Source organism: Myotis brandtii, unplaced genomic scaffold (assembly GCF_000412655.1).
Source record: "Myotis brandtii unplaced genomic scaffold, ASM41265v1 scaffold26, whole genome shotgun sequence".
NCBI classification, from domain to species: Eukaryota; Metazoa; Chordata; class Mammalia; order Chiroptera; family Vespertilionidae; genus Myotis; species Myotis brandtii.
In genome coordinates, this window is record NW_005359880.1 from 2,950,137 (window position 1) to 2,963,209 (window position 13,073).

General features: G+C 46.6%; 1 protein-coding gene across 3 annotated transcripts in view; it reads right to left on the reverse strand.

Annotated features, from left to right (window-relative positions):
- The window catches only part of GNG12 (guanine nucleotide binding protein (G protein), gamma 12), a 69,884-nt gene that overhangs the window by 46,288 nt on the left and 10,523 nt on the right, over positions 1-13,073 (reverse strand). The window contains exon 1 of one of the 3 annotated variants that reach the window (XM_014541078.1): positions 7,777-7,799. The exons of the other annotated variants lie outside the window; for them this stretch is intronic. The gene's annotated coding sequence lies outside the window, so the exon portion shown is untranslated. Of the gene's footprint in view, positions 1-7,776; positions 7,800-13,073 lie in introns of those variants that run through there. 3 annotated transcript variants of the gene reach the window in all.

Sequence of the window (13,073 nt, forward strand, 5' to 3'; positions counted from 1 at the left end):
ATGAATGACATTCGCTTTAAAAGTAAAAGCTATAGTTCAAAAATAAGGCAGAGTCGGTAAGACACTTGCTTGCTGGGGCACAGAGAGACCATTTAATGGTCTGCCTCTGGGAGTGACTCCGCATGTGTGGAGAAAAGCTTTCCATGGCTCGGGGAGGACAAACACTACCAGCCAGGCCGTGTGTGGTGAGGACAGTCTGGGGCTCCAGGGCCCAGGCTCCGTCAGAGCCCGCAGAGTGGCAGCTCTGTGAGAACACTGTCCACTGTCCGGGGCGGGGCCTTCCAGAAGGTCAGGGTTACCGTGTTTGGGACCATTAGTACAAAATACATGCACCCAGATGCCTGTCTTTGTACTTCTCCTTGTAATAGCTCCCTGGACACGTAGGAACCTAAAAGGCCATCCCTTAGCTCTTGTTCCCGTGCCATAGCATCTTGAAAAGATGCATCCATATAATTTTCCAGTATGAAAAGCATGATGTCTCGTGTATTTCTAAGACTGGCAGAAAGGATTATCCTGTGGATATTCTAGAAGAGCCAAACCAAAATAACAAGCAGACAGGAAGCTCTCCCCAACCTAGCATGCTGAACCCGGGTACCAAAGGTGCCTCTCCCCACCTTTTGGAGTTCACGGCTGCTTTTCTAGCCCAAATCAACATGTAACGCAGCACAACAGAGATGTCAGGTTAATGACCGTGAAGCGTGACAAGTACCGGTGCACTGGTGTCACAAGTGTCTTTCAGCAAGAATTACTACCCAGACACAAGAACTGCCATCTCCGCTCCACCTTGAAGGATGCGGTGGGCCCCCTCACGGGAAGCCCTGAATCAATGGATATTCTCATTGCCTGCCCTTTCCTTACACCAGCTCGTAGAGAAAACCTAACATATATTCCTTTTCTCCCTTACCATTGGGAGAAACAGAATTCCTGCTTCCAGCTCTGAGCAGCGACAAGAGGGCAGCTGCCTGGTGGTAGCTGGTATGGGAGACTGGGCTGAATGTACCTGGATTCAACAGACCCTTTGAAAGGATGACTGCTTACTTTAAAACATTTCACACACCAACAGGCACTGCTGTTTGTCTGAAAAATGCCAAGTGTGCAGGGGTGGGGATCACAGGTTTTATGTGGTCAGATCCCAGTTATTTGAATGATTCTAATTTTAGGATGGCAGATGTACACTGTCCCTTCCCCCTCCTGCACCCACGGCAGACATCACTAATGGATCAGTGCTCTTTCTTGTTGGACCCAGACGTGAGTTAACGACCACTTCCTTTCAACACCTGGCTCCAATCCACTGTAGGTGGCACCCATGTTGAAGACAATGAGCTATTCCTGTTCTAGTTGATTTTGTACACTGTCAATTCCTACCTCGATGCAACTGACAGCTGGCTAAGGTATCATTACTTTATTTCAGCAACATCCTCTCTATTCTCAGCTAATCCCTCATTAGTCTGAGCTACAAATAATGTGAGCTGCCATCCATCCCATGTTTGCTACGTGCCAGACACTGTTAGACATGAAACGCTCATTTATGTCCCCGTGTCTCTACAAAAATCCCAAATCTGATTAAACCACAGCTTCCACTCTCTTCCTGGCGACTCCCAGGCTGGATTGGTGGCCTCCTACAGTGCCACCACCGTCCTCACTGTGTGCACTGACCGCACTGTCCTACAATGGCAAGTCCATGCAACTGTCCTCCCTACTAACTGCATTAAAGCAAGACCCATGTCTCACTCACCTCTAAACGCCCAGCACCTGGGACCCGACTGAGTACACAGTGGGTGTTCCGTAAATAAATCGAATGCATAACACACACACACACACACACAAAACCTCCTTTTTTAAAAATACTCTCAGGGCTTCAACTCACGCTCTACAATGAACACATGATCCAAAACAATTGCAACTGCAGGAGGACGTTTACCTCATCAAGCAAGGTGCTGGCTCAGATAAACTGGAGCTGAGGCAGGCAGGCAGGCATCTAACCCTAACCCTAACCCTCCCCCCCACCCCCCTGCGCACCGAAAGCACCATGATCACTCATGCTCCGGTGCTGCCCTCACGCTTCACTGCTATTTTCTTTCTTCCTCTTCTTTTGCCTTTCCCTGCTCCCCATACTGTCCTCAGCGCCATAATCCTAGCTCTCAGTAAAGCGGTGAATAAAGATTCTTGGATGGGATCGGTAGTAAAAGGAGCACCGGCCCAAGTAGGGAGAGCAGGAACCTGCGTCCAGAACAGCCCTGTCCCTCGGGTGGTTTCGCTCTGTGCCGGCTGACGGGAGAAGCCCTGCCCAGCAGCACAGGCGGTGCGCCCTGCGTGTGACTGTATCGAGGGCTCTGCCAAGTTAAAAGCAGGTTATCACCTCTCCTTGTCGTGACGCTGCCGTGTGAAGGGGCAGCGGTCACTCTAGCAAATCCCCATCCCTCTGTGGCCACCTCACACTTCCTTCTGGCCCACTTGGTGCAGCTGGCTTTCCTGCCACCCACGAGGACCCTGCAGTCCCCAGCCCGTGCCCAGGCCTGCAGAGTTGTGACCTTTCTAATGTAGCTCAGGGCATATTCTGGCCTCCAGTTCTCGTCACCATTGTCTGCACAAATTCTTAGGAGGATCAAGTGTAACCAAGCCGCCAGCATGGCCCAGAGGCCCTGCGTGTTCTGGCTCCTGATTCTCTCTCCAGCTCGTTTCTGACCCCACCCGCCTCCCACACACTGAGCGCCAGCCATACCTGAACTCACCATTCCCGTCCCCACCACAAGCCTCCACCTACTGCTGTGGTCTCCAGCTCAGGGAGTGGCATCCCTGCCTGGGCAGCTGCCCAAGCCAGACACTCTGGAGTCACCCTGGCCTCCCCTCTCTCCCACTGCACCTCCTTTTTTGCCTCCTAGTCCTGCTCCCTCTACCTCCGCAATATTTCTCAAATGAGTCTATATTTTTACCCACAGACTTGCCACCACCTGCAGTGCTTGCCACCACCCTAGTTGGGACTATAAGCAGCTCCCCACTTACTACTGCAACATTGCAACAGCTTCCTAGCTGATCTACCTTCTGTCAGAATCCCTGCCAGTCCCTCATTTGCAGCCAGAGTGACTTTCTGATAAAAAAACAACACCTGACTTCTTCCACAATTTATGTCACTTCCTCCAAGAAGCCTTCCTGCTGTGCTCCCATAGCACCTGTATTTCTTCCATTAGAACAATGACTGTGCTGTGGGCCTTCTCCATGACAAGCAAACTCCGAGAGGGTTGCTCTCCTCTGAGCAATGTAAGGTTTTTTTAATGTTTCCCTCAGTGGCAGGTGCTCTAGCCTACCTCTTAGTAGCCCCCTCCCCCTTCCTCTCTGCTCCTTAAAGTACCGACCACATGCTTTGCACAGAGTGATACTCAATGTGTTTGCTAAATGAATAATTTAGCCTCTGATGAGTCAAAGGCACTTAAGACTTTTATAGTGTCCTTGGGTCATGATGATGAACAGTAATTATCAGCAAATTGTGCTAAATATATCTTGGTCTTGGGACATCACTAGTGGTTAAGTTTTGTTTGTTTATACGAGAGCCTTGATACGGACACGATGTGAAGGCTTTGCAACAGAACAACAAGCAGAGCAAGACATTGCAGAAAGAGGCCAAATCTAAAGTCCGAGCAGCACAGGTGCCTGGTGAGTGTGCAATGAGCGTCCATCCTGCTTGCGCCAGGCCCTGGGGCTACAACCAGATAAGACAGGCCCACTGTCCTCAAGGGGCTTAGCATCTGGGGAGGCTAGGCATGGGGGAAGGGGAGGAGAAAAGCAGACAATTTCAAAACAGTGTGGTGTTATAAGAACTAAGTGGAGGGAGCAATAGGAGGCCCGTGCTGCCGTCGGTGAGTTGGGAAGACCTCCCAGAGGAACATCTATGCTGTATCTGAATGCAGAGGCGAAGCTAATTAATCCGGGGTGAAGGGAACAAAGAAAGATGAAAAAGGATGCCCGGCTAGTGTGGCTCAGTCAGTTGAGCATTGACTCATATACCAGGAGGTCACAGTTCAATTCCCGGTCAGGGCACATGCCCAGGTTGTGAGCTTGATCCCCAGCAGGGGGCGTGCAGGAGGCAGCCGATCAATGATTCTCTCTCGTCATTGATGTTTCTCTCTCTCACTCTCCCTTCATCTCTGAAATCAACAGAAAACATATTTTAAAAAAGAAAGAAGAAAAGCTGTAGCGCGATCAGGCTTGTTTGTCACAAGCCCACTCAGGCTGCATTCTGGGGTGGCAGCGACCAGCGTGGAGCCAGGAGCACCGGCCGGGAGGCTACTGCAGTCATTCGCTGCGGAGAACCAGAGGCTTCTCGGGACAGAACAGGTCGAGCGTGGGTCCCCAAGAGCTCATGGTGCTGCGGCTGTAGCTCAAAGGACAGCCGCTCTGGACATCAGCCTCCCACCTTCTGGGTTCGGGATGGGGAGTGGGAGGCCGCAAGGTCCAGTGCGGTGCTTTAAAAATTCTATTTGGTTGTTAGAATGAAATATGAAAATCCGATACTTTAAGAGAAGCAGAATGGGTCTGTTGAACCCAGAGTGTGTGTGTTTGCATGTGTGTATGTGTGTGCACACGTGCACGTGTGTGATATGAAGTGCTGCTTCCTTATCCACTCCTTTCCCACAGTTATGTGAGCACAAGGACAGTTCTGGTCCCAACACTGCCACTGCTTCCCTTGTGACCCTGCTCAACCCTCAGTTTTCCCCACAAGTCCCACAAACAGTCTGAATCTTAAAATCTCTAAAATCAACACCTACTCGGAAGTTCCAACTTTGGGCAACAGAAGGGTTTGGTGACAAGGGTGCCGGATAACCAACTGCAGGGGGAATCTCCACTTCAAGGTTCATGATTCTTTGAGGTTCAGAGCTTCTCAACCAGTTCCCCTGGCTGAGGTGGAGGTGTGCCTCAGCCCCAGGTGGCCAGGCAGGAACTGGCTGTCTGAAGCCTCAGGCCCCAGGCACTGCACACACAACCCCCAACCCGCCGCCCGCCCTGTGGTCTGAGTGTTCCAAGGCTCTACGTGTGCTCTTATGAGGAAACAGGTAGGAAGCCCTGTTCTAGGTGGGAGAGAGAAAAACCCACGGGCCAGAATCTCCTCTGGCCTATCGTGTACATCTCTTCCTATGTCTCTCAGGTGCCCACTAGCTCTCTCAATGACAGAGCAAACACTAACCCACCTCCCGCTGCGTCCTGGGAAGTGAGCACAGGACCAGCAGGCCAGAAGGTGACAGGCAATAGGACTAAAGATGGAATGACAAGTAGGAGCCTTTCCTACTTGAGGAAGATCAAGGCGGCTCAGTGCACTCGGAGAGAAAGAACAGCAAGGGACAGATGGTCACGAAAGCAAGTCCCAGACACAGGTCTGAGGAAAAAGTCTGTGTCTAACTTCATTTGGGTCTCCTAATGCAGTGACACGTGAAAACACAAGGAACCAACCCCTGGGGCTGAATTATTACACCTGCAGAATGATTAATGTGGCCCGGGCCCTTCCTTCCTTCCTCACACCATGTCGGCACCATGACGACTAAAAATGATTGTTTGGTAGCGACGACCAGCTCGCTTACGGGGTAGCAGGTGCCCTCAGCTCTACACGTCCCCTGGCATCGGCCTGGCCTAGGGCTGGGGAGCGTGCTCACCTGAGGCTTGGGGTGTGCCCTGTGCGTGTCAGAGCACACACTGATGGCACAACACTGAGGGCTGGCTGGACAGACACCCTGGCAACCCTCCGGGCCTGGCTTTTAGAGGATAAGAGATGGGGCCGGACACCACTATCCCAGAACAAACAAACCCAAGACATGTCTGCCAGAAAAATGTGAAACAAATAAAATTAGCTGGCTCCTCCCCGTGGAAGTATTTCTTCAAAATATCTGCCACGGTGACAGCCTTTTTCTGACTGTTCCAATGGAAGAATATCTTGTTGCAACAAAACGTTAGCATGGGGAGCAGCATATGTATCCCGTAACATTAACGAAGGCCAGGCCAGTGCAGGACTATGAAGGCCTGTATTGTTCTTCCTTACAGATTCTTCTCCATATTGCTTATAGTGTGAGAACTACTCAATTCAATAAACTTTTATATTTACCTAGTGTATACATACAGAGTATTGTGGGAGGCAGCATAGTACAGTGGTGAAAAAAAAAAAAGGAACTTTGAAATCAAGTGGGCCAGAGTGAGTGTTCCGACTATTCTAATCAGTCCCCGTGTGACCTTAACAAAGCTACATAACTTCTCTGTGGCTCAGTTTCCTCATCTGTAAAATGAAAATAATAATAGTATCTACCTTATAGGGTGATTGTGAGAATGATACTTAAACATCTTAGACCAAATGATGCCTGACTTTTAGTAAGCAGGCAGTATTTGTTGGCTGTTATTATACTAGTAATCTTTCTGTACCTCAATTTCCTCATCTATAAAATGGGCATAACAATCAAACCTACCTCATAGGGTTATTGTGAGGATTACATAGAATAATGCATGTGTATGTTTAGCATAAGTTACACACAGTAAATATGCAATAAATGCTAATTATTTTTATTCCTAGATTCTCCTCAAATTACTTTAAAATAAGACACTCTGATCTGAATGATGGTTCGTGCAACAAAGAAATTCTTTCTTTAAACAATTTCAGCAAAGGCCATTTTGTGACTATGCTCTCATCACCCCCTGCCACCCAGTTATGCACAAAACACCCTGCTTTGGGCTCATAAAACTCCACAGTGACTCTCCCAAGAGTTCTGCTGTCCCTCCAAGTAGTCCAGGCTTCCCTCCAACCTGCTACTGAAATGTCATCCATCCTGCCATTTAAGGGGCTATTTAAAATTCTAGCTTTACGTAGTGCTCACTTCGGCAATACTTGCATTCTGGCTGTATGAAACAGGGAGCAAGTCCACTTGACTTGGCAGGGAAGAAAAACATGGTATTTTATTTTATACCAGAAGCAGCTCTCATAGCTGCTAACCTTAGAGAGCTCTTCCTCCATCCTGGCCAAGTGCTGAGCATGTTCAATGCCTCACATCACTAATGCCTGACATCACTGTAACAAGGCCCCTGGGAAGTTCCAAGGTGTTCAAGGTCCTAGCGCTATGGGATCTAACCCCACACTTGGCTCCAAAGAACATGCACACAAATCCTGGGAGCGCTGCCTCCCCTCCGCGCCCCCCCCCCCCCCACACACACGGTGAACTCCAAGTGCAACGAGTTTCCAAGAATAACGCCACTCCCACTATACTCTCTGTGGGGCTGTTCCTTCAATGCTATGCAACACCCCCCCCTTTTTTATTTTTTATTTTGCTTTCTCTGATATTTGGCCAACTCTGCCACCTAGTGGCCAGCAAAGCACACACATGTGTCTTCTCAAAAAGCTGGTGGGCCAAAGCACACACTGCTCAGAACAGGAAGGCACCTGATGGATCACGTTCAAAGTAAAGAAACTGAAGCCCAGGGAAATGAAGCAAGTTCCCTAAAGTCAGAGAGAGAAGGAAGCTGACGGGCAACAGTGTGGAAAACCTGGACCTCAGAGTTAGGACTTGGGTTAGGACTTGAAGTAAATACTACCCTCAGCAAGACACTTCCTCCAGCCGTTCAAAAAACACTGACTGCGCACCTCTTGCGATCCAGTCACTGTGCCGGGTGGCGGGGACATAATGATAAGCAAGGAGAGCAGGTCTCTCTCTTCACCGTCAAATGGGTGATGGAGATAATTACAGGGAGTCCACAATAACAACACTACTTAATACGAATTAAGGACGCACTCTGCTGCCAGATACTTACTGTGCCAAGAGTTTGAGGGACACTGGCTTCTCATCCTTGCAACAATCATAGGATGGGGATGCGGTTATTACTCCAGCCCGAGAAATGAGTTGGAAAACATTTAAGCTGTAAGTAATAAATTCATACTTTTCTGAGTTTCTGAGAAGGAGGTGGATGGATTAGATGCTGAGAGATTTCTCAGACCTCTTCCCAGCTCAGCTTCTCTTTACTTCAAGGATTTGGAGGCAGAGCTGGAACTAGAAGCCAGGTCTCCTGACCAAGAGCCCGGTGCTCTTCCCTCATACACTGTGCTGGTCTTCAATAATTATTAACTGGGAGTTAGCGAACGCTCACTATGCACCATGCCCTGAATTTATATCAGCTCCTGCAATCCTCCTAACAACCTATGTGATATCTTCAAAATAGAAATAATACCTGAGTAAAATATCAAGCTCTAAAATGGTTAAAACAAAAAAAGAAAAAGGTCCCAAGGTAAATGGAGACACTTTCAACTGGAACCCAGCTGCAGGATTCCTAACCACCATTTTATGTCTGCTTACTTAGCTATGTGGTGGGTTACAAATACTTATACATTGGTGTCCTGGGGCTCTCCTGACCTGAATGGAGGATGGGCCCAGGCAAATGATGGAAAAAGATGAGTTACTGTCCAGGAAAAGAGGGAGCACATTTCTTAACAGCAACACTGCTTTGGGGTAATGTTGGGACTCCAGACACAGCGACAGAGCCTGCAAGGCCCAGTGCCAAATCCAACCCTTTGGTTTTATTTTTTATTCCAAGTGAATAAAGCACGTTCCAGCAGTTCCACTGAGGACATCACTCTTCATTCTGTCCTCCCTGGGGATACCCAGGCAACATCCCTTTCCATGGTGTGGGCCTTCAGGCAAACTCCCCAAGTGATTCTGCAAACGGAGGATTGAGTTCAGGGCTGGAGGCCTTGCTCCAGAGCCACAGAAGCACCTCCTACTGCTCGCGGCAAGACCACGTACCCAACGCCCTCTCCACCTGGGAAAGCAGGCCCTGCAGCCCCCCATGTCTTGTGCAGACTGGCCTCCAAGACAGGTCTCCAGGATGATACTGCGTGGGCCACAGTGAGAACATCTGCCAGATACATTGGAACACTCAGCCCAGCATGCTCTGCTACCCTTCTCTGACTGGCCAGATTTCACTTGGCTTTCTAGGTCTAGAGATCAATGCTCGCCTTGCCTGACTGTCACCCTGGCCACCCAGTCGAGCCAGTCTCCATAGGAACATCTACACTCTCCTAGTACCTAGCAAGGATGGTCATCACACTTATCTGTGCACAAGGAACGTCTTAGAAAATGGAGCGGGTGGCTCCTCCATCCTTATGTATTCAGTACCCAGAACCGTGTACGGACTGCAAGGTGCCGACTTCCAAAGAACTGGCAAGTAAAGCAAGGAATTTCAGCTTACAAGGTCACCTGGTTTAAACTCCTGCCCAATATAGGATTTCCCTCAAAATACCATTAAAGAAAGCAAATGTTTAAAAAAGTTTGTATGTGTGTGTATATGTGCATGTGTGTATATGTATATCTAGTATGTGTGTATGCATGTGCATGTGTGCATGTGTATGTGTGTATGTGCATGTGTATGTATGTGTGTGTTGTGTGTATGCACATATCCTTTTAACAGAATGAGGTCCATGAATGTAAAGACACAAAGAGCAATTTCACTCAGATCTTCTTTGAGAGAAAGCTGCATCTTCATTTAGATTGTTTTCCTCCTAATTTTTCAAGAAATATGTTATTTAGAGAAAATGCGTAAAATATATTAACTCAGATAAGAGATAAAAGTTAACATGTTGCTATATTTCCTTCTAATCTTTTGTCCATGAGTTTTTGTTCGTTTTATTTTTGTTTAATATTTAATAATTTTTAATTAGAACATTAGACTAATAATATAAATACCTGCTCTTTGTGAATAGTGAAACATTAGAAGTGAGACTAAAGTCCTGTTTGATCGTGCCCTAAAAAGGTCCATCTTTTTATAGAACATACTAAGTATTTACACACACACTTCTATCTATAAAAAACACACATATTAATATCAATTTAAAAGCATCATATTGTACCTACTCTTTTTGTCCATGAATTTTTTTAAAGTCACTGAAATCACACACTATTATACCATTTTATATTCTTCTCCTTCTCTATGTGATTACACACTCTTCATAAGCGCCATGTTTTACATAATCTCAGACTTTTGAGAGAAGTTACAGGAATAATACAAAGAATTCTCTGATACCCTTCACCCAGATTGGGATTCCTGAAATGCCAACATTTTATATCTTGTGTGCTACCTGCAGGAGGGAGGGAGGGAGGGAGGGGGAGGGAGAGAAAGAGAGAGAGAGAGAGAGAACGAGAGAACGTTGCTTTATCCCTAAATACTTCAATGTATTTTCTATAAATAAGGAGTTCCTTACACAACCACACTACAATCAACACATTACTATTATCTAATCAACAACCTTATTCAAATTTCAGCAACTATCCAAAGAATTGGCAAGTAAAGCAAGGAATTTCAGCTCCAGAGCCACAGGAAGCACCTCCTACTGCTTGCAGAACGTCCTTTACAGCAAAAGAAAACCCAAAGTTCTACACTGCATTTCATTGTCCTATCATCTCTTTAGTTTCCTTTCATCGGGACGGTTCTTGAGTCTTTCTTTGTTTCATGACATTGATTTTTTAAAGAGTAAAGATCAATTATTTTTGTGGCCTGCCCCTCAATTTGGGTTTGTCAGCTGTTTCTTCCTGATCAGGTTCAGGTTATTCACTTTGGATCCACAAAAGTGAATATGCATGGTTTTTAACGATTGTAGTAAGATTATTTTACATGAACATTCCCTTAATGTAAAATCTTGGGCCGTTTTATCATTTTGCTATAATTCCAAAATGAAGCTTTCTCTCTCTTCCTACCAACTATCTATTGGCTTTTATTAATTTCTACATTAATGATTTATTTGTGGCATTAGAAATTAATATTTTAAGGCTGTTGATAAATAACTTTTTTTGTTATTGTTAATCCTCATCTGAGGATATTTTTCCATTGATTTTTAGCGAGAATGGGAGAGGGAAAGTCAGAGAGAAACATCAATGTGAGAGAAACACACCGATTGGTTGGCTCCTGCATGAGCCCTAACCAGGGCCCGGGCCAGGGAGGAGCCTGCAACCAAGGTACGTGCCCTTGACTGGAATTGAACCCAGGACCCTTTGATCTGCAGGCCGATGCTGTATCCACTGAGCCAAACCGGCTAGGGCTAAATAACTTTTTTTTAAAAAAGCTTCTGTCCAGCCCTAGCCAGTTTGGCTCAGTGGACAGAGCAGCGGCCCTTGGATTAAAGGGTTGCAGGTTTGATTCCGGCCAAGGGCATGTACCTTGGTTGCAGGCTCCATCCCTGGCCCTGGTCCAGGTACTTGTGGGAGACAACCAACTGATATGCATGTGTCTCTCTCACATCGATGTTTCTCTCTCTCTTTGTCTCTCCCCCTTCCTTCTACTATCTCTAAAAATCAATGGGAAAATGTTCTCCATGAAGATTACCAAAAAAACAAAAACAAAAACGCTCCTGTCTATTTGTTCTCCCACACTGATGTGTCTACTCCACCTCAGGCTAACTGGACTTGCATACTGGCATGTTGTAAGATATATTTTGACTCAGAAAGACAAAAAATAATATTGCATTGCTGTATTAGTCAACTTCATCTTAAAGCAGAGGTGGGAATGTCCAGCCCAAGAGCTGTATAAGGCCCATGCAATCCTTTGGACTGGCCCTGCCAAGGCATTAGGGTGAGTTAATTAAATGTTTGACCAAAGCCCAGCTGGCGTGGCTCAGTGGTTGAGCATCGCCTTATAAACCAGGAGGTCACAGTTCAGTTCCCGGTCAGGGCACATGCTCAATCCCCAGTAGGAGGCATGCAGGAGGCAGCTGATCAATGATTCTCTCATCATTGATATTTCTATCTCTCTCTCCTTCTCCCTTCTTCTCTGAAGTAAAAAATATATATAATTAAAAAAATTTTTAAGTTTGACCAAATATAGAAGGCTAATTTTTAAGTTTATAATTTTGTATGGCCCCCGAATAATGTTATAAATATCCAAGTGGCCCTTGGAAGAAAAAAGGTTCCCCACCCCAGTTTAAAGCATGGTTATGAAGGTCATGGTCCCTCCCACGACACCGCATATATTCGTTCCTGTGTTCGGACTTTCATTCATTCAGCAAATATCCACTGAGAATCTGCTTTGCACCAGTGTTTTTCTGGATGCTGACACCAAGCTCTCATGTAAAGAAATAAACAACACAATGCAGTTGGTGCTAATGGCTATGAAATATTCCGGTGACAAGTCACTGGAGGGAGCGCTCCAGGTGGACACAGACGAGAGCCTGGTACTTTGTGAAACAGGACAGAGGTGGCTGCAGCTGGGGAGCAGGGGAGAAATCACGGAACCTCTCCAGTTCCATCTCACAGTGTTTACCACGAAATTCCATCAAAATGTCTACAGCACATCGCCCTTTGCTAAAAATATAAACCCCTATCCTGCCCTATCTCAACAACATTTCTAAAGCCCGCCCTTCTCCTCCCTGTCTGTCCAGTCAGCAGTCTGAACTCCAGCGTGTTGCAATTTGTGAATAGTAACCAAAGCTTGCAAATGCTCTGAAATTAGAGGGAACTCACAAACCATTCTGTGTTGCTCAGCCTTGCAATTACCTGAACATCAAGGAATCATTAATGAACCAGCCCGTCTCCCATTAGATTCATGGCCACTTTCAACAGGAAAGGGGACAGATGCCCCAGAAGAGGGGGAGGTCCACGTGTGTTTTGTCCTCCAAATAACAGGGGTGGTGGCTGCAGCCACGGGCAAGGAGGGTGGATATTCGGAAAGAAGAGGAACCAGCCTGTGCCATGGACTGAGACCGGATCAGCAGGAATGCCTGGTCCCCCGGCCCATTCTGGGCTTTGTCAGAGTGAGTCAGGATGCCAGATACCAGAGAACTCTCCCAGAAAGGAATCCTGCGGGAAATGTATGCACCCCTCCCCCTTAATAATGCCTGTTTAGTGCTTAGGACAGTTTATTTCTACGCACCAGGGAAAAAAGCAAACAGATAGAACTGTCAAAAGTTTTTTCTTACATAAAAATTACATGAAATGACAAATTAGACACAAATATATAAAAATATGACCAATAAGCATTAGACATCTCTGCCAAATATTGAAAAAGAAATCACAATAACTCAGAAGGTGTTTGTACACTCTTTTCTTTCCACATCCTTCTTTTGAGGA